The following is a 22,990-nucleotide window of genomic DNA, read 5'->3' as shown; positions in this document are numbered from 1 at the left end:
GAGTTTGACTTCATAATTACCTATCGACCTGGTACAAAGAACGGTAAAGCTGATGCCCTTTCTCGGATGGGAGTGGAAGAACACTTGATCAACCCTAAACCTGTACCAATCATTCCCGAACAAAGAATTCTGGGTGTAATCGCCACAGAATCCATAGAGGAAGTTAAGGATAAAGCCAGGCAACTTGTAACTCCAGCAGACATACAGAATTGGCATCTGCAGGGAAAGGACTTTGCAGTAAAGGACAACTTATTGTATTTCCAAGAACGATTATACCTACCCAGCACAGATTTACAGAAAAAAGTAATCTCCTGTTATCACGATTCTTTAATGGAAGGTCATCCCGGTATGGCCAAGACCTCAGAAAAGATCAAGCGCTACTTCTGGTGGCCGTCTTGGAAAAAAGATATCAGAGACTTTATAATGTCTTGTGGAGTATGCGCCCAAAACAAGAGTCAAAAGGAAAGACCAGCAGGCCTCTTACGCCCTATTGACATCCCACCTCGCCCTTGGCATACGCTTTCTATGGACTTCATCACCGATCTACCTCCATGCTCCGGATACAATACGATTCTAGTAATCGTGGACTTATTCTCCAAGATGGCGCATTTCATTCCGCTCAAAGGCTTGCCAACAGCAGCAACTCTGGCCCGAGAATTTCTTGAAAACATCGTCCGACTACACGGTTTTCCTTCGGTTCTAATTTCGGATCGAGGTAGTCAATTTATTTCTCATTTTTGGCGAAGTTGCTGTCGGTCGGCTCAAATTGATGTGAGACTATCGACCAGTCACCACCCTCAGACCGACGGACAAACCGAGAGGACCAATCAAACTCTGGAACAGTATTTACGCTGCATGCTGCAACAAACTGAAAAAACTTGGAAAGACATCCTTTGGATAGCCGAATATGCCTACAATAACTCTGTCCATTCGGGAACTGGGAAAACACCGTTTTTTCTTTTGTACGGCAGTCACCCTCGAACCTCGGAGTTGGATCCCCACCAAGATCTTGAAACACCAGCAGTAGACTACCTGCATTCTACAATCACCCAAGCCTTTAAGGAAGCTGTTTCTCACCTTCAAAGGGCTAAAGAACAATACAAGAAAGGAGCAGATCAACATCGGAAGGAAGCCCCTCAATATCAAGTAGGGGACCAAGTCTGGTTATCCACCAAATATCTACCTCTAAAAGGGCCACGCACATTCAACCCAAGATACCTTGGTCCCTATTCCATCACTACCATAGTAAACCCAGTAGCGGTCAAGTTGGACTTGCCCCCTCACATGAAGATACATCCGGTCTTCCACGTCTCTCTATTAAAACCCGTGCAACCTCAAACCCGACTAACTAAATCTCCAAAACCCATCCTAGTTGATGGAGAACTCGAGTTTGAAGTCAAAAACATTCTGGACTCCAAGATCTCCAAATCTAAACTATTTTACCTAATTGACTGGAAAGGCTACGGCCCCCAAGAGAGATCCTGGGAACCTGCTGAATATGTCCACGCTCCTCGCCTAATCAAAAGATTTCACCGAACATTTCCTGACAAGCCAAAACCCCCGGAGAAGCCCGGTTTGGGAGGGGCCTTGAGGGGGGGTACTGTCATGATCTCTGCTTCCAAAAGGTCAGGGTTTTCCCAACTCCCTTGGAAGCAGATCCATAACCCAGGTTCCGAGGGCCAACCAGTCCCAATTGGGACCTTTTGGACCCAGTCCTGGCGCCAGTGGCACCAGGCTCATAAATATGCCCAGTCCCAGCGCTGGAAGCGCCGGGCTCATAATGCTTGGGTGGACTTACCTGCAGCAGACCATGCTGCTTACTTGCCTGTCAGCTGAGCCTCTGATCCTCTTCTGTTTGGAACTACTTTTCCTGTTGGGTGTGGCAGGAGCCACTCCCTAGATTCAGAACACTGGAACTCTTCTGGAAAGCAGGAACTCTTTTCTTACCTAGGCGTGGCTGTGGAAGGAGACACCTAAGCACTACAGGAGGCTATTTAAACCACACCCGGTGGATGAATCTTGCTTTGCGTTATTCTGCATCCTCTGCAGCAGAACGCTCATCGTGTCTTCTGCATCGGATCCTGGGCCTAAGGAAAAAGGCTTACCATCCTGAATCCAGTCTTCAGCAACACCTATAAAGACAAGAAAGAACAGGTTAGCATTCCGGCATCTGAAAGACAAAGGCTTACCAACTCTTTGTGCGCTCCGGAGGTCTTCACACTGCATTCCGGCATCTGAAAGACAAAAGCTTACTGACTCTTTGCACGCTCCGGAGGCCTTCGGCGCTGCATCCTGCATCTGAAAGACAAAACAAGGTGCGTTTAAAGACATTGGGGAACTTTAATACTCACGTGCCATTACTCCTTTCCACATCAACCCCAGTGGGTATTCCGGCACCCTGCAGCCGCTCCGAACTCGTACCTGCAAAATAAAAGACAGTTAGAGCGCATCGTGAAGCAGGCAACAAGCGCTTACTTACGTGCTTCCAGGCGCTTCTATTCATCACACGGACTCCATCTTCAACTCACTTCAGCCCGTCATCCGCCATCGCCGGAACCTGCAAAACAAGAGACATCATTGCTAAAGACTTTAAAGACAATAGAATTACTCGAAACTTACCGTTCGTGCAGTAAACGACGGACAGCAGTCCTCTGAAGTCAAGAGGCCTGCGCTACCGATCCAGTGAAGAAACTGGTTACAGCACCCTGCCCCGAGGCAGATGGAGAGCTCGGCATTCACTTACCTAAGGTGAGAGCGTTAACCTTTGGGGGTCTACAGGAGAGCAAAAAAGGAAAGAGATAGGGACGCCCCAATAACCCCAGTTCATTAATCCCATATTTTCTGTCTGCAGACATCTTACTCTTGAAGTCAGGCATACAGTGCACAGAGGTCCAGCCCAAAGAGCCAACCGGGTGCTACACATCACCTTTGAAGATACGGTAGTCGCCCAGTCAAGACCGGCGCCTCTGCGAGAATCAGGTGAGCGTTACAGGTATAACACAGGTTCTGTGCTAGCTAGGCATAACACAGGTTCTGTTCTAGCTAGGCATAACACAGGTTCTTCTGTGTTACCTATACATAACACAGGTGTTGGCTAGCTAGGCATAACACAGGTGCTGTTCAAGATAAGCATAACACAGGCTCTGGGCTAGCTAGGCGTACCCCTGAGGCTGTGCTAGCTAGATATAACACAGGTTCAGTGCTAGCTAGGCATAACACAGGTGCCGTGCTAGCTAGGCATATCCCTGATGCTGTGCTAGCTAGATATAACACAGGTTCAGTGCTAGCTAGGAATAACATTGGTTATCTGCTAGCTAGGCATAACAGGTGGTGTGCTAGCTAGGCATGACACAAGTGCTGTCCTAGATACGCATAACAAAGGTGATGTGCTCTCTAGGCATAATTCAGACACTGTGCTAGCTAGACATTACTCCGGTACAGTGCTATCTAGGCATGACTCTGATACTGTGGTATCTAGGGATAAAATACATTCTATGTTAGTTAGGCATAACTGAGGCTGTGCTAGCTAGGCATTACACAGGCGCTGTGCTACCTAGGCATAACATGTGGTGTGCTAGCTACGCATATCACAAGTGCTGTGCGACATAAGAATAACACATGTGTTGGGCTAGCTAGGCATACCTCTGCTGCTTTGCTAGCTAGGTATAACACAGGTTCTCTGCTAGGTATAAAACAGGTGGTGTGCTAGCTAGGCATAACACATGTTCTTTGCTAGCTAGGCATTACACATGTGCGGTGCTAGCTAGGCATAACACTTGTGCTGAGCTAGCTAGGCATAAAACACATTCTGTACTACCTATACATAACACAGGTGTTGCACTAGCTAGCCATAACACAGGTGCTGCGCTAGATAAACATAACACAGGTGCCATGCTATGTAGGCATACTCCTGATGCTGTGCTAACTAGATATAACACATGTTCAGTGCTAGCTAGCATAACACATGTGTTGTGGTAACTAGGCATAACACAGGTGCTGTGCTGGCTGCGCATATCACAGGTGCTATGCTAGTTAGGCATTTCTCTGATGCTGTACGAGCTAGACATAACACAGGTTCAGTGCTAGCTAGGCATAGCACAGGTGTTGTGCTAGCTAGGCATACCACAGCTGCTGTTCTAGCTCGGCATACCTCTGATCCTGTGCTAGCTAGGCATAACACATGTTTTGTGCTGGTGCTGTTCTAGCTAGGCATAACACAGGTGCTTCGCTAGCTAGGCAAAACACAGGTGCTGTGCGAGATAAGCATAAAACATGTGGTGTGCTAGCTAGGCATACCTCTGCTGCTGTGGTAGCTAGGAATAACACAGGCATACCTCTGATGCTAGGCATTGCACGGGTGCTGTGCTAACTGTGCTGCGCTAGCTAGGGATACCTCTGATGTTATTCTAACTAGACATAACACAGGTTTTGTGCTAGCTCAGCCTAACATAGGTGCTGTGCTAGCTAGGCATAACACAGGTACTTCACTGGATAGGCATAACAGGTGTTGTGCTAGCTAAGCATATCACAGGTGCTGTGCGAGATAAGCATAAACACGTGTTGTGCTAGCTAGGCATACTTCTGCTGCTGTGGTAGCTAGGCATAAAACAGGTTCTCTGCTGGCTAGGCATAACACAGGTGGTGTGCTAGCTAGGCATAACACACATGCGGTGCTGGATAAGCATAACAATGGTGTTGTGCTAGCTAGACATAACATATCTTCTGTGCTAGCTAGGGATAACACAGGTTAAGTGCTACCTAGACATAGCACAGGTGTGGTGCTAGCTAGGCATAACACACTTGCGGTGCTGGATAAGCATAACAATGGTGTTGTGCTAGCTAGACATAACATATCTTCTGTGCTAGCTAGGGATAACACAGGTGCCATTCTAGCTAAGCATAGCACAGATGCTGTTCTAGCTAGGCATACCTCTGATGCTGTACTAGTTAGACATAACACAGGTTCACTTCTAGCTAGGCATAGCACAGGTGATGTGCTAGCTAAGCATACCTCTGATGCTGTTCTAGCTAGACATAACACAGGTTCTGTGGTAGCTTGGCATAGCACAGGTGGTGTGCTAGCTAGGCATAACACAGGTGCTTCGCTAGCTAGGCAAAACACAGGTGCTGTGCGAGATAAGCATAAAACATGTGGTGTGCTAACTAGGCATACCTCTGCTGCTGTGGTAGCTAGGAATAACACAGGCATACCTCTGATGCTAGACATTGCACGGGTGCTGTGCAAACTGTGCTGCGCTAGCTAGGGATACCTCTGATGTTATTCTAACAAGACATAACACAGGTTTTGTGCTAACTCAGCCTAACATAGGTGCTGTGCTAGCTAGGCATAACACAGGTACTTTACTGGATAGGCATAACAGGTGTTGTGCTAGCTAAGCATACTTCTGCTGCTGTGGTAGCTAGGCATAAAACAGGTTCTCTGCTGGCTAGGCATAGCACAGGTGGTGTGCTAGCTAGGCATAACACACATGCAGTGCTGGATAAGCATAACAATGGTGTTGTGCTAGCTAGACATAACATATCTTCTGTGCTAGCTAGGGATAACACAGGTTAAGTGCTACCTAGACATAACACAGGTGTGGTACTAGCTAGGCATAACACACTTGCAGTGCTGGATAAGCATAACAATGGTGTTGTGCTAGCTAGACATAACATATCTTCTGTGCTAGCTAGGGATAACACAGGTGCCATTCTAGCTAAGCATAGCACAGATGCTGTTCTAGCTAGGCATACCTCTGATGCTGTACTAGTAAGACATAACACAGGTTCACTTCTAGCTAGGCATAACACAGGTGATGTGCTAGCTAAGCATACCTCTGATGCTGTTCTAGCCAGACATAACACAGGTTCTGTGGTAGCTTGGCATAGCACAGGTGGTGTGCTAGCTAGGCATAACACAGGTTAAGTGTTACCTAGACATAACACAGCTGTGGTGCTAGCTCGGCATAACACACATGCAGTGCTGGATAAGCATAACAATGGTGCTCTACTAGCTAGACATAACATATCTTCTGTGCTAGCTAGGGATAACACAGGTGCCAGACTAGTTAAGCATAGCACATATGCTGTTCTAGCTAGGCATACCTCTGATGCTGTGCTAGTTAGACATAACACAGGTTCACTGCTAGCTAGGCATAGCACAGGTGCTGTGCTAGCTAGGCATAACACAGGTTATGTGCTAGCTCGGCATAGCACAGGTGATGTGCTAGCTAGGAATAGCACGGATGCTGTGATAGCTAGGCATACCTCTGATGCTGTGCTAGCTAGGAATAACATAGGTTATCTGCTAGCTAGGCATAACACATGTGGTGTGCTAGCTAGGCATGACACAATGCTGTCCTAGATATGCAGAACAAAGGTGCTGTGGTATCTAGGCATATCTCAGACCCTATGCTACCTAGACATAACACAGGTTCCGTGCTAGCCAGGTTTAACGCATGTGCTCTGCTGCCTAGGCATTGCACAGGTGCTGTTCTAGCTACCCACACCTCTGATGCTCACCTAATGGAGAAAACGACACTACATAAATTCGATCCCGGGAGGGCAGACTCAGCATTTCATCTTTCGGAGTCTGGCTAATTCACTACCATTAAATGAGGTAATAGTAAAATAAATTATTATTATTGGTATACAACTATAATTATAGCGCTTGGAAACTTGAGGAACCTTGACGGAAGAGCTACATATCATTATTATTCCATTTTCTTCTCTTTTATGTCAGTTGCTAAATAGAGCTCAAGGCCTTCCACAATACATCGACTCCCAAATCCACACTCGTCGGATTGTTCTCCCTGCAGCAGTAGCTGCTCCATGGAAGGCCGCCATTTTGAACTCCTGTGAGAGAGGGGATTATTCTTCTCCCATCGCGACCTCACTTGAACTCGCCGCTATCTCCCTTCACGGCGCATTGCGCGCGAGCTCCATGCAGAAGGCCCAGCAGAAAAGGAAGCCGGCGGCCTTCTGCGACAATATGGGAAGGTTCCCCAGAGATTGGGAGCACCGGGAAGTCCAAGGGACCCCCAGGCACAGAGATAACACAAGCACTGCAGCATCCATCTTAGGCAGGGACAGGATGGAACTGAAAAGGTCAGTGAAGTTAAGAGATGAAGGAGCCGAATATTAACCATGACAAGCAAAGGAGACAAACCAGCAGCGAATCTGAGCTCGCCATCCGCTGAGTCCCTGAGGAGGTATGCGTGCTGTGCCTGAGGAGGACGGTGGGGATGCACCCTGTAGTAGTGGGGGGCGGGGGGGGCGCCGGCAGATGGGATCATTAGGCAACAGCTACCACGTGACCAATGAAATGCTTGTGGAATCTCAGCAGAAATATCTTAATATGTTAATTCCTAACTAACTAATTAACAGCCGGGCCAGATCTAGGGGCGGGTGAAATGGCCTTCTGCCCAGGGCACAAGGATGGAAAGGGCACTGAAAAGCGAGCACAAATCAGTCCCTAGAGATCAGAAGCTTGCCCTAATTGCCAAGGCCACCCCACGACCATTCCTATGTGCAGCTAGCATAGCCTTGCCGCAGCAACCACTCCACTCTGTCAATCAACGTGTACCTTCAGAAGGGTGGGGGCTTTCCTTCTCTGCACAAGGTGGGATGTTACCTCTCCAGGGAGAGACTTACAAGGGTTGTGGAGAGTGTCGGTGGGGTAATGGGGGGCTGAGGGGGATGAGGAGGATCTAAGAAGCAGAATGAGGCGGGTAATGGCAACAAAACCTGAATAAGGCAAAAGCGAAAGCAGATTGAGAGCAGGACATGAGGTTAGTGAAAGAAACAGGGGCGAAAGACAGAAAGAAAGATGGTACAGGTGAGATGGAAAGGTAAAGAAGGTCGAAACAGACAAAGAGAGTGACCAAGGATAAACAAATATGAAATAAAAGGTTTAGAAATATAAAGAATGAGAAAGAGCGAAAGAAGTGACACATAAGGAAACAAACTGGAATAGGGGAGAAGAGAAAAGGAGAACAGAGACAAAGCCAGGATTGAGAAGCAAGTGGGGTCTGGAGCTAATGCAGAGACAAAGCCAGGTTTGAGAAGCAAGTGGGCCCTGGAGCTAATGCAGAGACAAAGCTAGGATTGAGAAACAAGTGGGGCTTGGAGCTGATGCAGAGTAAAAGCCAGGATTGAGAAGCAAGTGGGGCCTGGGGCTAATGCCGAGACAAATCCAGGATTGAGAAGCAAATGGAGCCTGGTGGTAATGAAGAGACAAAGCCAGGATTGAGAAGCAAGTGGGGATTGGAGCTGATGCAGAGTAAAAGCCAGGATTGAGAAGCAAGTGGGGCCTGGAGCTAATGCAGAGACAAAGCCAGGATTGAGAAGCAAATGGAGCCTGGAGGTAATGTAGAGACAAAGGGCCTCATTACGACCCTGGCGCTAAGTGAAAAACGATGGCGGTAACTGGTTACCGCCATCGTTTTCCGCCAGGTCCGATCATGACTCGTGACCGTAAACTACGATGCCAATAGCGGCATCGTAGTTAACGCTGCCGCTAACTGCGCCAAGGGTGCGCGCACGCGACCGCCCACACCGTACTTAGCGCCATGGCGGAAAGGTACGCGAATGCCGACCCAAGCGGACATGCACCTAGCGCCATCACCGAGGCCGCTAAGTACCTTACCGCCATGGTGCAAATAACGCCATCGCGAACCAACCGTAAAGGGCCATGTCAAGTGTATGCAGCTGCCACAGGTGCACAGAAACAGCACAGGTGAAGGCAATACAGACTCAGGGGAGTACAAAAAGAGCACACCCCACCCCTAACCACACCCAGTCACACTCCACAATGATGCCAATACGACTAGCAATGTTGGGGCTGGAGGACCTGGTAGCAATGCATGTGCTACTACAACAGCAACAACAACAACAGGCAGCACAGAGGAGACGCAGGAGGAGAAGGAGGGCAAGGCAGGCCCAGCAAGCCCCACCAGCACAGCCAGTGCCACCACGCAGGCAGCCCCCAATCCCACGCATCAGAGCCAATCCAAACAACCTCACTGCTGAGCAGATCCACACCCTGTACCGTTTGGACCGGGACACCATCACTGCCATCGTAGACATGACGCACGACGACATCGTCAGCATGATAGCAAGTCCAACCGCCATCCCCCCCCTACTGAAGGTAGTGGCTGTACTCCACTTCCTGGCCACAGGCACCTACCAGCACACAGTGGGGCACCTGCATGGCATTTCACAACCATTATTCTCACGAACACTCATCCAAGCGCTCGATGCCCTCCTCAAGCACACAGACGACCACATCTCAATACCACGGACTGCCCAGGAGATAGCAAACACCAAAGTGGGTTTCCATGCACTAGCCGGCATACCTGGATGCATTGGTGCCATCGACTGCACCCATGTGGAATTGGTGGTTCCACGTGCCATGGAGGTACCGTACCGCAACCGGAAACAGTCCCACTCAATCAACGTGCAAATGGTCTGTGACTCCAACATGATCATCACACATTGTTGTGCCAGATTCCCCGGATCAACCCATGATTCTATGGTCCTGAGGAACTCCACAATACCACGCTACATGGAGCGACATGCAGGCCCAAGATCCTGGCTACTCGGTGAGTGCAATGTCATGGAAGTGGGCATGGGAATGACGTACCAATGCATACTCCACCTGGCAGAAAGGGGGGGGGGGGATGATGCATACTCCACCTGGCTGTGAGTAACACAGAGAACGGAGACAGAGGAAGGGCACCCACAATGCACACAACCCCACTGCATGCATAGGGTGATGGCATGCAAAACAGGCCATGGCAGCAATGAGCATATACTGGTTGCATTGTGTGAATCAATTAGTGCATGTAGAAGTTAGCCAAGGTAACAGTTCGATGCCAGCCAGGGTTGAACACCATGTTCCTGATCAGACAACATGACTGACACAATCATTCTCGCCTACATACAGGTGATGCAGCCTATCCCCTGAAGAGGTGGCTCCTCACACCAGTCCGGAACCCGCAGAACCAGCACGAGGAGGACTCCAAACATGCACATACACGTACTCGTGTGGCCATAGAGCAGACATTTGGCCTCCTGAAGGCACGGTTCCGAAGCCTCAGCAGGTCTGGTGGGGCACTCCTGTATGGCCATGAGAAGGTGGCAAAGATCGTCATGGCATGTGTCATGCTGCACAACATGTGCGTCAGACGGAATGTGCCCCTGCCCCCTGACGCAGAACTGCAACCACCTGACGATGAGGATGAGGAGGGTGCAGATGGGGCGCCACCACATGGAGGAGGCGATGCACAGGAGGGGCCTGCCATGCGCCGAAGTAGCATCGACCACTGCTTCTAGCACACACGGCTGGTGTTCATCGCATGGAGACTGCACTTGGGGCACTCTGGTACATGGACACTGTGGACTGTACACCAATAAAGCACACATACGCAATGAAAATGTCCACACATTACTTTTAAGGAAAGAAAAAAGTGTATTGGTAAAACAAACTGTCGTGTCACTCCCCCTCCCACCTCCCCCCTGCACACCCCAACACACCCCCTCCCACCTCCCCCCTGCACACCCCAACACACCCCCTCCCCCCTCCCCCCTGCACACCCCAACACACCCCATGTAGGTGTCTACAGATGCCTGTGACAGTGTCCACAGTCCCTCACAAGGCCCCTCTCCCGGCCCCCGGGGCACCCCTGGCTGTGGAGCGCAGGTTGCGTCCGGACCGTCGCACGGGGCTGCTCTGCACAGAACTGGCAGTGGAGGATGTCCCTGGCTGCCCCTGTGCATGCTGCTCCTGTAGTGTGTGGTTGAGGTCAGTGACCGCACGACGCAAGCCCGCAAGTTCGGCACAGATGTCCCTTGACATGGCCTGCATGGCATCTCTCAGGGTGGCAGTGCTCTGCGCCACTTCGGCCCTTAGGGTCTCCGTGGCCTGTTCAATGCTGGGCCCAGCCCCCACACATTCTGCGGCATGCTCATCCAGCTTTGCCGACAGCTGATGCTGCCGTTGAGTGATCTCCTCTAGGGAGTGCTGGCCGTGCTGGCCCATGGCCAGTGCAGGTGGAGTGATGGAGGGGCTGCTCCCCTCCTGTGGAGTGTGGACAGGGCATGGGGTGGAAGGCCACTCCTCTGCCTCAGTGTGCCCCTGTGTGTCACCCTCATGGGGGCTGGCGTCAGAGAAACAGGGGGAATGTAGTTGGTCAGTGGGGCTTCTGACCTCCTGCTCCATGTCCGAGTCAGAACATGCAGCTGTTGCAGCTGTCTCCCCGATGTTGCTGCTGGCCGCTGACCCCCTGCCTTCTGTGGCAGGCAATGTCGGTGGAGGTGGAGCAGCTGCTGCTGGCCTGCTGCCGACAGGGGTGCTTGCCGGTGGGACCTCCAGTATGCCTGCAGTGGGACCTGCTTGTCGTGGGGTCTGCCTCACTGCAGCTGAGGTTGAGGGTGCAGGGACGTTGATGTTGGACTTCGCCCTCTTCGGCGCAGGGGTGTCCTGGTCCTCTGGGTGTGATTCAGTGCCTGTGGTGGAGCAAAGGTGGGAGGCCGTTATTGATGGGTCTACGGACTTTGGAATGACAATGGTTGACATTATTTTGGCCAGTGGATGAGGCAGATTACAGGCAGTGCCATGCAGGGTGTCTCCTTCTAGTGTGGTGTGTGGACGCAGGTATGCGGGTGCCAGCAGTGTATGCAGGGTGGTGCTCGCATGTGGCTATGGCCAGTATTGATATGTGTTGCATTTACACTCTAGGGCAACCTTGTGCTACACATGATTGGACTGCTGTGACTGTGGCATGTCTTGTCAGAGGCACCTACCTTCATCGCCTGATGTCGGGGCTCCCCTTTCCATCCCTCCAACACCTTCGATGGACTCCATGCCGATGGTGGTAGCACAGATCTCCTCCCACGGTTGGAGTTTCAGGGGGGATTCCGACCCTCCACCGGTTCCCTGGGCAAGGTTGCGGTTTGCTGAGATGACCGCTCTGACCCGTATGCGCAGGTCATCCCAGCGCTTCCGGCACTGCTGTGGGGTGCGGGGTACGGTCCCCACCGCGCTGACGCGCTCAGCCACCAGGGCCCAGATGGCCTTCTTCTTCCCGATTGCTGTCCTGGTCATTTCAGGGGAGAACACAACACCTGCGTTGTCCTGCAGGGTCTCTGCAAGCATGCAGAGTTCCTCCCGGCTGAATCGCTCCTGGCGCTGGCGGTCACATGCTTTTTTGACGCATTTCGGCATTTTCAGGGAGTTGGATGGGTGGTTGTTTGGTTGGGACAGGTGTCAGGGTTGGGTCTGGTGTTGTTTGGTAGGATGGCAATGGATTGTGTTTTTAAAGATGGCCGACGGGATGCTTCCCGTTCCGGCGCGATGACGCTATTTCCGGTTTGGCCTTTTACGGCCAACGTAATTTACGGCCGCCGCTAATTACGGTGGCCGCAAACTACGGTGGACGCTACTTACGCTGGCGGAAGGGCACCTTGCTCACTCAACGATGGCGGTAGGGGCCTTTTACGCCATGGCGTTAATTGCATTACCGCCATGGCGTAATGCTCGTGCGCGATGGGTCGTAATGTGGCGCTCTTTACGCCATCGATTCACGGCGTAAACGCTCATTACGCCATGGCGGTAATGACGGGCGATTAGCGCCAGGGTCGTAATGAGGCCCAAAGCCAGGATTGAGAAGCAAGCGGGGCTTGGAGCTGATGCAGAGAAAAAGCCAGATTGAGAAGCAAATAGGGCCTGGAGCTAATGCAGAGACAAAGCCAGGATTGTGAAGCAAGTGGGGTCTGAGGCTAATGCAAGACAGAGGCAGGACTGTGAAGCAAGTGGGGCTGGAGCTAATGCAGAGAAAAAGCCAGGATTGTGAAGCACGTGGGGTCTCGAGCTAATGCAGAGACAAAGCCAGGGTTGTGAAGCAAGTGGGGCCTGGAGCTAATGCAGAAACAAAGCAAGTGGGGCCTGGAGCTAATGCAGAAACAAAGCAAGTGGGGCTTGGAGCTAATGCAGAAACAAAGCAAGTGGGGCCTGGAGCTGATGCAGAAACAAAGCAAGTGGGGCCTGGAGCTGATGCAGAAACAAAGCGAGTGGGGCCTGGAGCTGATGCAGCAGCAAAGCAAGTGGGGCCTGGAGCTAATGCAGAAACAAAGCAAGTGGGGCCTGGAGCTAATGCAGAAACAAAGCAAGTGGGGCCTGTAGCTAATGCAGAAACAAAGCAAGTGGGGCCTGGAGCTAATGCAGTAGGCCCCACCCTAAAGGGAGTACGCAGAGGGAAGGGGGTTTGTACTGCACCTGGCCGGATTCGCGTGGCACCGCAATCCAAAAAAGGGGAGATCGGGCTCCCCACCCCTTTGAGTAAAATTATAAATTATGGGTTAAACGGCCACTTTTTACAGCACATTTTCTGTGATAAATTAGGTAAAGCACCACATAGTTTACCATCGGTTTTCTAGGGTAAGACAGGAAAAAAGCACATCAGTTGCAAATCCACCAACCGTGCACAGGATCATGTTCCAATGCATTTCCATAATGCCTGTGCCCACTGCCTGTACTCTGCAAGTGTAAACACCATGTTCGTACTGATTGTGCCCGCACATGTCCATTCTATGTGTCACTATTGCCATATAAGAACATATTCATGTTTGCTTTGCCCATAATGCCAGTAATGATACGATAACACAACATATCCACACTGGCTCTGTCAATATATATCAGTATCCCCAGGTAAGAACAGACTCCTGTTGACTTTGCCTCAATGCCACCCATCAGGTTGTGTTTCTCACCTAGTGGTAGTAAAAACATGTAATGCCACAGTAAGAAAACATTGCCTTGTGGCCTGCACAACACTTATCGTGTTGCCTTTGACCATTAAAGCAATGCCATGTCACAGTAAGGAAACCTGTCACTCCCTCCCCCATGTAAGAACACTCATCATGTTGGCTTTGACCTTAACACCTCTGCACCTTGTCATTTGAACATCTACTAGGCTTTTCAGAGCATAGAAGAGACAGTCGTGTTCATTGAGCTTATTACAGCGATGAACTCACCCACAGTATATATTTTACGAAGACAGTGCGTGATCACCCGAGGAAGGAGTTTACTCCAAAATGCGTAGGGGAGTGAAGTACTTGAAGACCAACTAGACAGATGTCTGTTACTTTGTATTGAATCATGCTTTCTGTCATTGTTTCCCCATTTTAAGGTCGAGGGAGCTAATTTTGTTTATGTGGTATGATTTTGAAACCAGAAGGAGATGTACTGTACATGTCCTCCATCTTAAGTGAGTTACACTAGCTACTCATTCCAGCCAAGATATTCTTAAAAACTGCATGCATCACAAACAAGGCAACTTCTGCCTAAACACCAACCTAACTAGCCCCAAGACATGCCTTCTCAGGTGGCACAGTACATCCCACCTGAGACTGCATGTTGCCTTATTTTGTGATGCATGCAGTTTTTAAGAATATCCTCGCTGGGATGGGGAGCTGGTGTAATTCACTGAAGATGGGAGAGATGTGGTAAAAATTCATAGCTCCGTTTATAAGCCATACAGTAACATTTGCTCAACCTCCGGAGGGGGGTGGTGGGCGGAGGCAAGTGTGTAGCTTTGATGCTGGTGTGGAGTCTTCCCTCCATTGAGGTATTAGGTTACCAGGACCTGGACCATGGCTCTAAAATCCAAAGATGGGAGGAAGCAGTTATATTTTCTGGAGTAGTGATAGCCGATACTGTGTGTTTGGGAATTTCTGTTCAAATGTCACCAGAAGGAGAGTTGCTGTCAATAATGGAGCCATTTGAATTGGCAGATGGTGGCTACCGTAGCCGCATGCCTTCCAGTCACGGTTGGACGTCCTCCTGTCTAGATGGATGGACTAGAAGCATGAGTTCCATTAAGGTTGGAATACGTTTCAGGTATCAGTTCCAGGTAGGCTCTTCTCAACGAAGCTTGAATGGGCGGTGAGGCTCTTCCTGAGGTGTGAAAAGTCTTCTGTACAGTTCAGTTTGAGGTAGAGTGACTAATGTTGGGGTGTCAGTGAAGTGATCACTGGGGAGAGCATGTGTGTGGGGATCTGCGGGTGACTGGGCAACTGTTATAGCTGAAGTTACCCATCTGAGCTACTTTCTATCTTTTCTAGAAGCAAGCCAGCTGAAATACGAGGACAACCAATTGGGGGCTCTGCCTGTGAACCCCATTTTATCTGCAAGGAGGGTTGTAAGTGTGAATGTAGACCGAGTCAAATGCAGCAGAGAGGTCGAGAGTTTGGCATCAACGTTATCCAGGATTTAAACAGCATCATCTGTGACGTGGGCGGCGGCTGTTTCTGTGCTGCTTCTGGGTCTAAATCCATGTTGTCACAGAGCAGGCCATGGTGGTTAACCCTTTGTTGGAGTTACTTGGCAACTGCCTTTTCAATTATTTTACCTGGAACAAAGGGCTAGTAATTGGCTGGTATTGACAAAGTCACCTACATAAAGAATGGGTTTTTTGATGAGTTGGCAGATGGATCCTGGTTTTAAAATGCTTGGGTCGATACCTGGTCAAGCAAGGCGTTGAACAGTCGAAGGAGAGCAAAAGGGCCGATCCTGAGAACTGTTTCATGACAAAAGGGGGTAAGATGCCCTCCTTGAATGAGGTAGGCTTTAGAGATAATTGAGTGTCAACCAGCTTTTCCTGAGTGAGGGATGTGAAGGTTGTCCAGGATTATGCTATGCAAGGAGGGATCGTAAACTGGGGGCCACCGATTTAGATGCATATATATGTTGTCGGAGCTTTTTCTCTCGGTAATGAGGAAGTTGTTAATTGAGTCCCATATTCCTCTGGACTCAGGGATTACCAGGTCGGCAATGGGTGGGTCATTGTTAGTCTGCCACAAAGAAAGCTTTTCCCTTGTTAGCAGCTGCTGCAGGAGTCGTGGAGTAATACGCAGCGTTGCCTCCAGTAGGAGTGCCCGGCGAGTACAGCCTAGGGCCGTTAATGTGTGGAGGCCCACATGCTCACGTAATTTGCACCAGAGTGTTCCTTCTGCACAGATAGGAAGTGCATTATCAGTTAGTTCTTGGGAATACCAGGACTTTGAGGGTTTAACTCTGGAGCCACATTGTTTCCTGGCGAGAAAGTGATTTGGTTAAAGGATGACGATAAGGCGTCCATGTTGGGATTGGTTGTCCAGGCCAGCTCTGCGAGACTGTTCTAGTGCTAACGAGGAGAGGTTCTTAAAGTAGCAAGAAGACTTAGTGGACCTCTCCTGGTCCTTATTCGTCGCGAGGGTGAGCGTAAGAAGTATGCTAGCGTAGTCTGTCCAGTCTAGTTGCGTTGGATTGAGGGGTAGACGAAGTGGAGTGTGTAGCACCTGATGTCGTTGGTGTTCAACACATATCCCATATTTATGAATTCCGTGAGATGACAGAGAGTATCCCTGTTGCTTTTTTTGGCTTGGGTTCCTGGTAAATTGTGATCACTAAGCACGTGTTTGTAGACACCTGGTTGAGCATTGTGCAGGTCAAGCTGGATTTCTGGATGACTGCTACACCTCCCCCTACATCCTCCATGTGTTCGGCTTTTTTGGATGCACTTCTCATAATGACCTCAATACTTTGAGAAGCCAGCTGTCGTAATGTATAGTACATTATCAGCATTTCTCAAAACGACTACTATATATTCATGCACAGTAGGAGTCGTGTACTTTTATTTTGACAGTATTTGTCTCCTCAGTAGGGCTGCTTATCATCACTTTGTATGATGACTACTGTTTTCAGACCCAGCAGAGGTCAAGGATTGCAGCCCTGCAGCCAAAACCCTGGGCGTTTACCTTGACTCGACTCTTGACCTCTCTCGCCAAGTAAACTCTATAGCCTCAACCACTGTGCATACCGCCAAACTGCTCAATGCCAGCAAGCCCTTCCTCTCCACCCCAAACCGTCTTACGATAGCAAGAGCCAGCATAGGAGCCGAGCTGGATTACTGCAATGCCCTATTTGCAGGAACTTCTAAACGTAATCTGAGCAAATCACAGATTATCCAAAACAATGCCCTACGCGCTGCCGTAGGTCTATCCAAGCACGACTAGAAGGAATGGTCACTGGCTTCCAATCTGTGAGAGGATCAAATTCAAACCTTATGCGCCATGCTCAGATGCCGCTCCAACACTGCCCCAGTCTTCCTCTCTCAACGGGCGGAGAGATACACCCCCACACGCCCACTCAGATCTGCGAACTGCCACCTAGTCAAAGTGCCCAGCTTCAGACGCAACTCTGCTGGAGGCTCGAGCCTCCCTGTTGTGGCAGCCAAAACTTGGAACAACCTCCCTATTGACTTGAGAAAGGAGCCCTCATACTGGACATTCAGAAAAAACCTAAAGACCTAGCTGTTCATGTAAAGCATCATGCTCCAAGACCCAATCGAACACCATCTTCATCTCAGTGTACTTGACCCTCCATGTCCCACCGACATCTGTGCCATCCCCTCTCCTTCTGCTGTTCTGTCTCTTGATCTATCAATGTAACGGGCGCCCAGATACCCAAGGGTTCAGCGCGCTGTAACAAATGCAAAAATACATTGCATGAGACTGGATTCTGAGTTGGCATCCAGCCCGTCTAAGCAGATATGAGGGGCACTGTAATGATGTGTATACCACACCTTTATCCAAATGTGCCATGCCTGACCTGCGACCGACACTGCTAGGTTCCCAAGAAAGCTTTCACCATCTATAGGCGGCGGAAGCAGAGCAAGGGCGTCATCTCTGTGAAGGCTGGAAGTGGAAGCAGGAGACACTGTTCCCCTAAAGACTGAGCCAATGGACTGTGGACACATAGGAACCGTTTCCGCCATGTCTCTAGGGGAAGCCCATTCACAGGAGTGTATGGCAGCAGTACAGACGCACTGGGCCTCATTATAACCCTAGCGGTAGCCGCTGCCGCTGGAGTTGTATTTTTGCCGGCACCCGTCAATGAGGAATTACTGGGTAATTCCTGCATTGCCGGGTGCCTGTCAGTCCCCATTCCCACTTGAGTCCCATAGGCTTCAATGGGAATGGGGACGTCGGATACCCTGGCACCGCCAACGACAGTGCCGGTGCATCCGACATGCTGAGCTCGCGGCATGCTTACCAGTACCGTAGTTCCCGGACCGCCATGCTTATAATGAGGCTCACTGTCTCTCCCTTTTGCTCACTGTGTCTGACTCATATCTCGGCCTGACTCTCTGAAGAAGAAAGTTGCATTGTCATGTGTTGTTTCGGGAGGATAGCTCAGGGGCAACACGCTCGCCTTGAAAGCAAGACGACGCAGAGCAACACAGGCTCGACCCCCGGGTCTGTGCTTAGAAACCTCTGGGTATTAAGTGTGTTATAAATAACCTATCATAATCATATATGCCATTGCAGCGTGACCGGAGAAGGGTGGATATCTTGACCGACAGATTAATCCCCAAAGTAAGGACTGGCCTGATAGATAAAAACCTTGCCCTCAAACGTGTCCAGCAGAAATGTCGTCTTCCCACTGACAGAGTGTTGCCCTTGAGAGCAGTGTGACATAGTCTACAATTGCATTTATTTCCTGTGTTGTTAATTATTTTAATGGGTGCATGTTGTAACAAATATGTCTGTTCAGCAGCACTACCCACCAATCACTGGACAGCACGCAAACATTAAAAATGACTGTGATGCTTCCAGAAGAAAGAGATCATTGATTGTGATCTGAGCAGAACGTTTTCCAGGAAAAAAGTACATTTGGGCAGCCCTTTACCCTTAACGCCACCTCATTCGCTTTTCTGGCCGCTTAAGGGGGGTCTGTATTCACATTTTAAAGCCCCCTCTCTCCGTGTCAAAAGCTTTGCTGCTACCCAACCTAATCCCCCTTCCAGCAAGTTCCAGATTACCCTCAATGGTAACCTCAAGATACCGGCACACTTCCATGTGCCGCAGTCGCGCCTTCACATGCCATTGTCTGTGCCCCTGTCACATGGGGTGTGTGGTTACCACAGCCTTCTCTTCCGCTGTGCATGCAGCTTTCACATGGTGCTTTGCCCCTGAGACATGGGGTGGGTGGGCAGCCAGCAGAATGCAGATCACCCACCTATAACAGGTAGCAAAACAAAGGGGAGTCTGGGAGTCTCTTTACCAGCACAAACACGGCCCATTGACCTGTTCTTGGGTGGATGGCCCCTGGGAGAGTCCTAACCAAGTCTTTAGCTCGCTGTCCCTTTCCCCACACATCAGTCTTTGTCCTGCCCAGGGGCAGTCCAGCACCGAAATGCTAGGCAATTCTCCTCTGAACAAGAGTACCAACAGCAACCCCAGAAACATGTGTCAGCCTAGTCGGGCCTCATCAGTGAGGTGGGGCTGTGGCTCTCTAAGAACAGTGAACAAGACTTAGTAGAGAGACTCCCAGGCTCCCCTTTGATTTGCATATAACAGGTAGCACCCTCAGTTTATTCTCAGTGAGGTTCACTAGTCTGCCCACTGAGCTTTCCAGCACGTGACTCTTGTTTACAGTGGGAATGGATTGGTTTTGATGAGCACATGCATGACGTGTTACTGCAGAGATAATGCCCCATGCATGGAGACCGGCCTTCTTTTCCCGGAATACCTCATGCTGTCACTGACAGAACTGCACTTGATTCTTATCGCATATTATGCTATACAGTATGGTGAGGGGTGGGCACTCCTGAGAAGGTGTGGTGTGTGGAGCAATCAGGCCTTTTGCTCAGTGGCATGTAGTGTAGGTGTTCTCATGCCACTTGTTTGAAAGTTCATCTGCCATCACTGATGAGGTCATTATCCCCTCTGCCTTTAAATAGACCCTAAGGTAAGTAGCGGTGGCTACACTTCCAGCCAAGCCAATGCGTGCCCCCTGACATGCACAGGATCCTGGGCTTTTGTTGGACATGGAACCCATCACTCCAGAGGTTATCCTAAGAGTCTAAAATGCTCACTGAGCAGGCATGCAGGCATTAAGCTGCCATCAGAATCCAAGGAGATTTGCTATTTTGCCTACCCCCCAGAGACTTTCTGATCAGGTGGGGGAATTAAGTTGCAAAGAGGAAACTGAGAGTCCCCCCAAATACCAGACAGTCTCTGCGCACACTGCATGTGTGCGCCCGAGAAACAACTGGACTGAGAGGCACTGCTGCTTGCATGTAAGCTGGGTATAGTTATTTACTTTTATTTATTATATTTATTTATGATTACATGTGTATTGCGCGTCTAGCCCTCATGCTTCTGGGCGCATCACTTTTGCCAGGGTGCCTGTTCAAAGCACCCTCCCAGGCCACTACGTCATCATGGCGCCATCATTCGTAATAAGCCACGGTTTGGTGGCTGCCCCCTTGTGAGGGTCTCATGCGAGGATGCCTTACCCTCACGCGTGACGTGTCCCTCAGTGTATGGCCTCAGCAGGCGTTAACGGCCCAGCCTTCTAGTTTTTCCTAATATCGTCCAACCAATCCTGGCTTCTCGTGGGCTCACCACGTCATGTCGCTAATCATGGCTGCAATGAACTTCTGCTCCGTGCAGCTGTAGCCTCAGGGCTCACGAGAGCGCGTCACATGCGTGCCTACTGCCATTGGTAGGGCCACAGAGCGCTGTGGCCTGAACGCCTTTGGAGGAACAAGGCCAGAGTTGTTCGATGTGAAGGACGGCTTTAAAAAGTGAGTGTGTGCATTTAAGCGAGCACGAAGGTAGATACAGGCGGCAAAGTCCCTGCTAGCCACCCATGCAGATCTGGATAGCGTATGGGTGCTGTTATGGGCTTTCAGGAGAGTATGCGAATCAGGGAGATTAATTATGTGCAGAGCTGGACTGAATTTCTTTGTGGGATTCAGCTGCAGTCCATTGGCACTGGTCATGTGTGTTGTGAAGACGAGCAGTGCTTATTGCAGATGTACGCAGGTCGGTGGTTGTGCCCAGGGAGGGATACAGCTATGTTCCTTTTGTGATGAGGTGCGAGGGGTGGCACAAAAAACAGTGAAATTCAAATATGCAACCCACTGCACTATCCCTGTAGAATGAAATGCACACCTGTGACAAATCAACTTCCGGGGCAGCAGTGGTCCAGGGTTAAATATCGGTTTCTAAACCATCAATCAGCCCCACACCTCTAGTACACCAGAAGGGATCCGAACAGATTGGAAACACAAGTCAATTATAAACCTCAATGTGCAATTTTGGTAACGTGGACGTAACGGCAGGCTTATTTTCCAAAAGTTTGTGAATCGTGACATCAGTTGCAACACTGCGAAAATACAATTATTACGCAATGAAAGGGGCTATCCAGTCAAGGTTTTTATAAAATGATCTACTTTATTATTACCATAGCAGACCGTTCTAGCACACTACACAACCCACCCTGTAAAGGAATGCAGAGAACAGACAGTTTCAAAGAAGGAAAAGGGATGCAGTCTGGATACTGACAGGGGGGTAGTTGGTATAGTAATTAATTGCAATACTTCAAGGATAATTGGTTTCAACACAAAGGGAGCAATGTTTCATAAAATGTCATTAGGGGCCTTCGGAGAAGGACTAGGGGGACAGAACCAAATGCTCCTTGTATTGTAGATGTTCTTAGTGCTTGACAGGGTTGAGTCGATTTCAGGGCCCCTTGCAGCTTCTGCGACAGAGTTCAAGACTGGGGACAGCTGTGTGTATCAGACAGAAGCAGTTCAGTGAGCGCGGCTGGACGGACGGATGCAGGCTGGCCTACACAGTGGCTCAGGGTCAGGAATCGTTGTCTCAGTGTTAGTCAGCGGGTCTGAAGCACTGGTCGAGGCTGGTTTAAAGCCTGTGTGATATAAGAAATTGCAATTCTGCGCGTTTGATTTTTGTTGCATTGTTTTCCTCCCAAAATCGATGTTCTCACCTGTGTTCACGTTGTTTTAGTACCCTGCTCAGTAGCCTGTAAGCTTGCTTGTCTATTTAGCGCAGCCACACAAATTTCTGTTTTATCTGTCCTACCGCAAATGTCATCCATCTCTAAGTAACCAGTGAAATCCGAGTATGCTATTTTGCTCATTTGTAAGGTTTTCATTTTCTTCTTTGACCTCCTATCCTGGGGTGGTGGGTCGAATTTGAAAACCGATTTTTCCCTCTTCTTGCTTACTCCTTGCTACTGCTTTCCATCCACACAGAATTAAGTTAGCAGGTGTTTGGGGGAGTGTTGCAGGGGGAGTGCATAACATAATTGCCATCTATGATTGTGAAAAAAGGTGATTTTGTTTCCATTTCTATTTAAGGTTTATGTAGATGGTATCAGAAAGGTAAACTAATTGTATTATAACATTTTGCATTACATTGTCACCGCACCGTGGTGGCTGCTGCCCTGAAATGTGTTTTGCTCTGAATTTTCATTTGAATTCTAAAAATAAATAAATATTTCTTTCTTACACACCGGCCTGGTTCATGGTCCATTGCGACACGGGGTGTTGTTAAGGTGGGTGTGAGACGGGTTGGGTGCCTCTTCAAGAACGAATCCAGGGTTCAAATAAAAATAAAAAGGCGTGTTTTATTGTGTGCCACCTTCAGTGTCAGTAGAAATCTGTTACAGCCACCAGCACCTGATTGCGAAAGGTAAGTCCACTGGGGCTATATACGGCATAACCGACGTTCAGTAAGAAAAAACTGCGATCCTATCACATGTGACCGCAATGCACATTATATATCCTATAATTGGTGCGCTTTGCATTGAGAATCTTTTTACCTGATGTCAGCATTATGAAGAGGGCATTGCCGTACTTCTCTGTGCTGGGCCCAAGCGTTGTTGCCAGTAGAAACCTTGAAGTAGATTGAAGAATGTTGAGTAGTAATATATTGAGTAATAATGTAAATTACAGGCAGGAAAGTTATTTACATGGTAATTCGGTTATTTGTCAGGAGAGATATTGGGGTGGAGGTGTTACTTGTCATTCTCTCTGAACCAGTTAATGAGGTTGTGTCTGAATCTGGTGAATGTTTGGCCTGCTCTTAGTGGGGGAGGCAGGGAATTCCAGAATGGTGCTGCCTTCACCGGGAACCT

Source organism: Ambystoma mexicanum, chromosome 6q (assembly GCF_040938575.1).
Source record: "Ambystoma mexicanum isolate Mex_15411 chromosome 6q, UKY_AmexF1_1, whole genome shotgun sequence".
NCBI lineage: Eukaryota > Metazoa > Chordata > Amphibia > Caudata > Ambystomatidae > Ambystoma > Ambystoma mexicanum.
Note: the sequence above shows the minus strand (reverse complement) of the source record.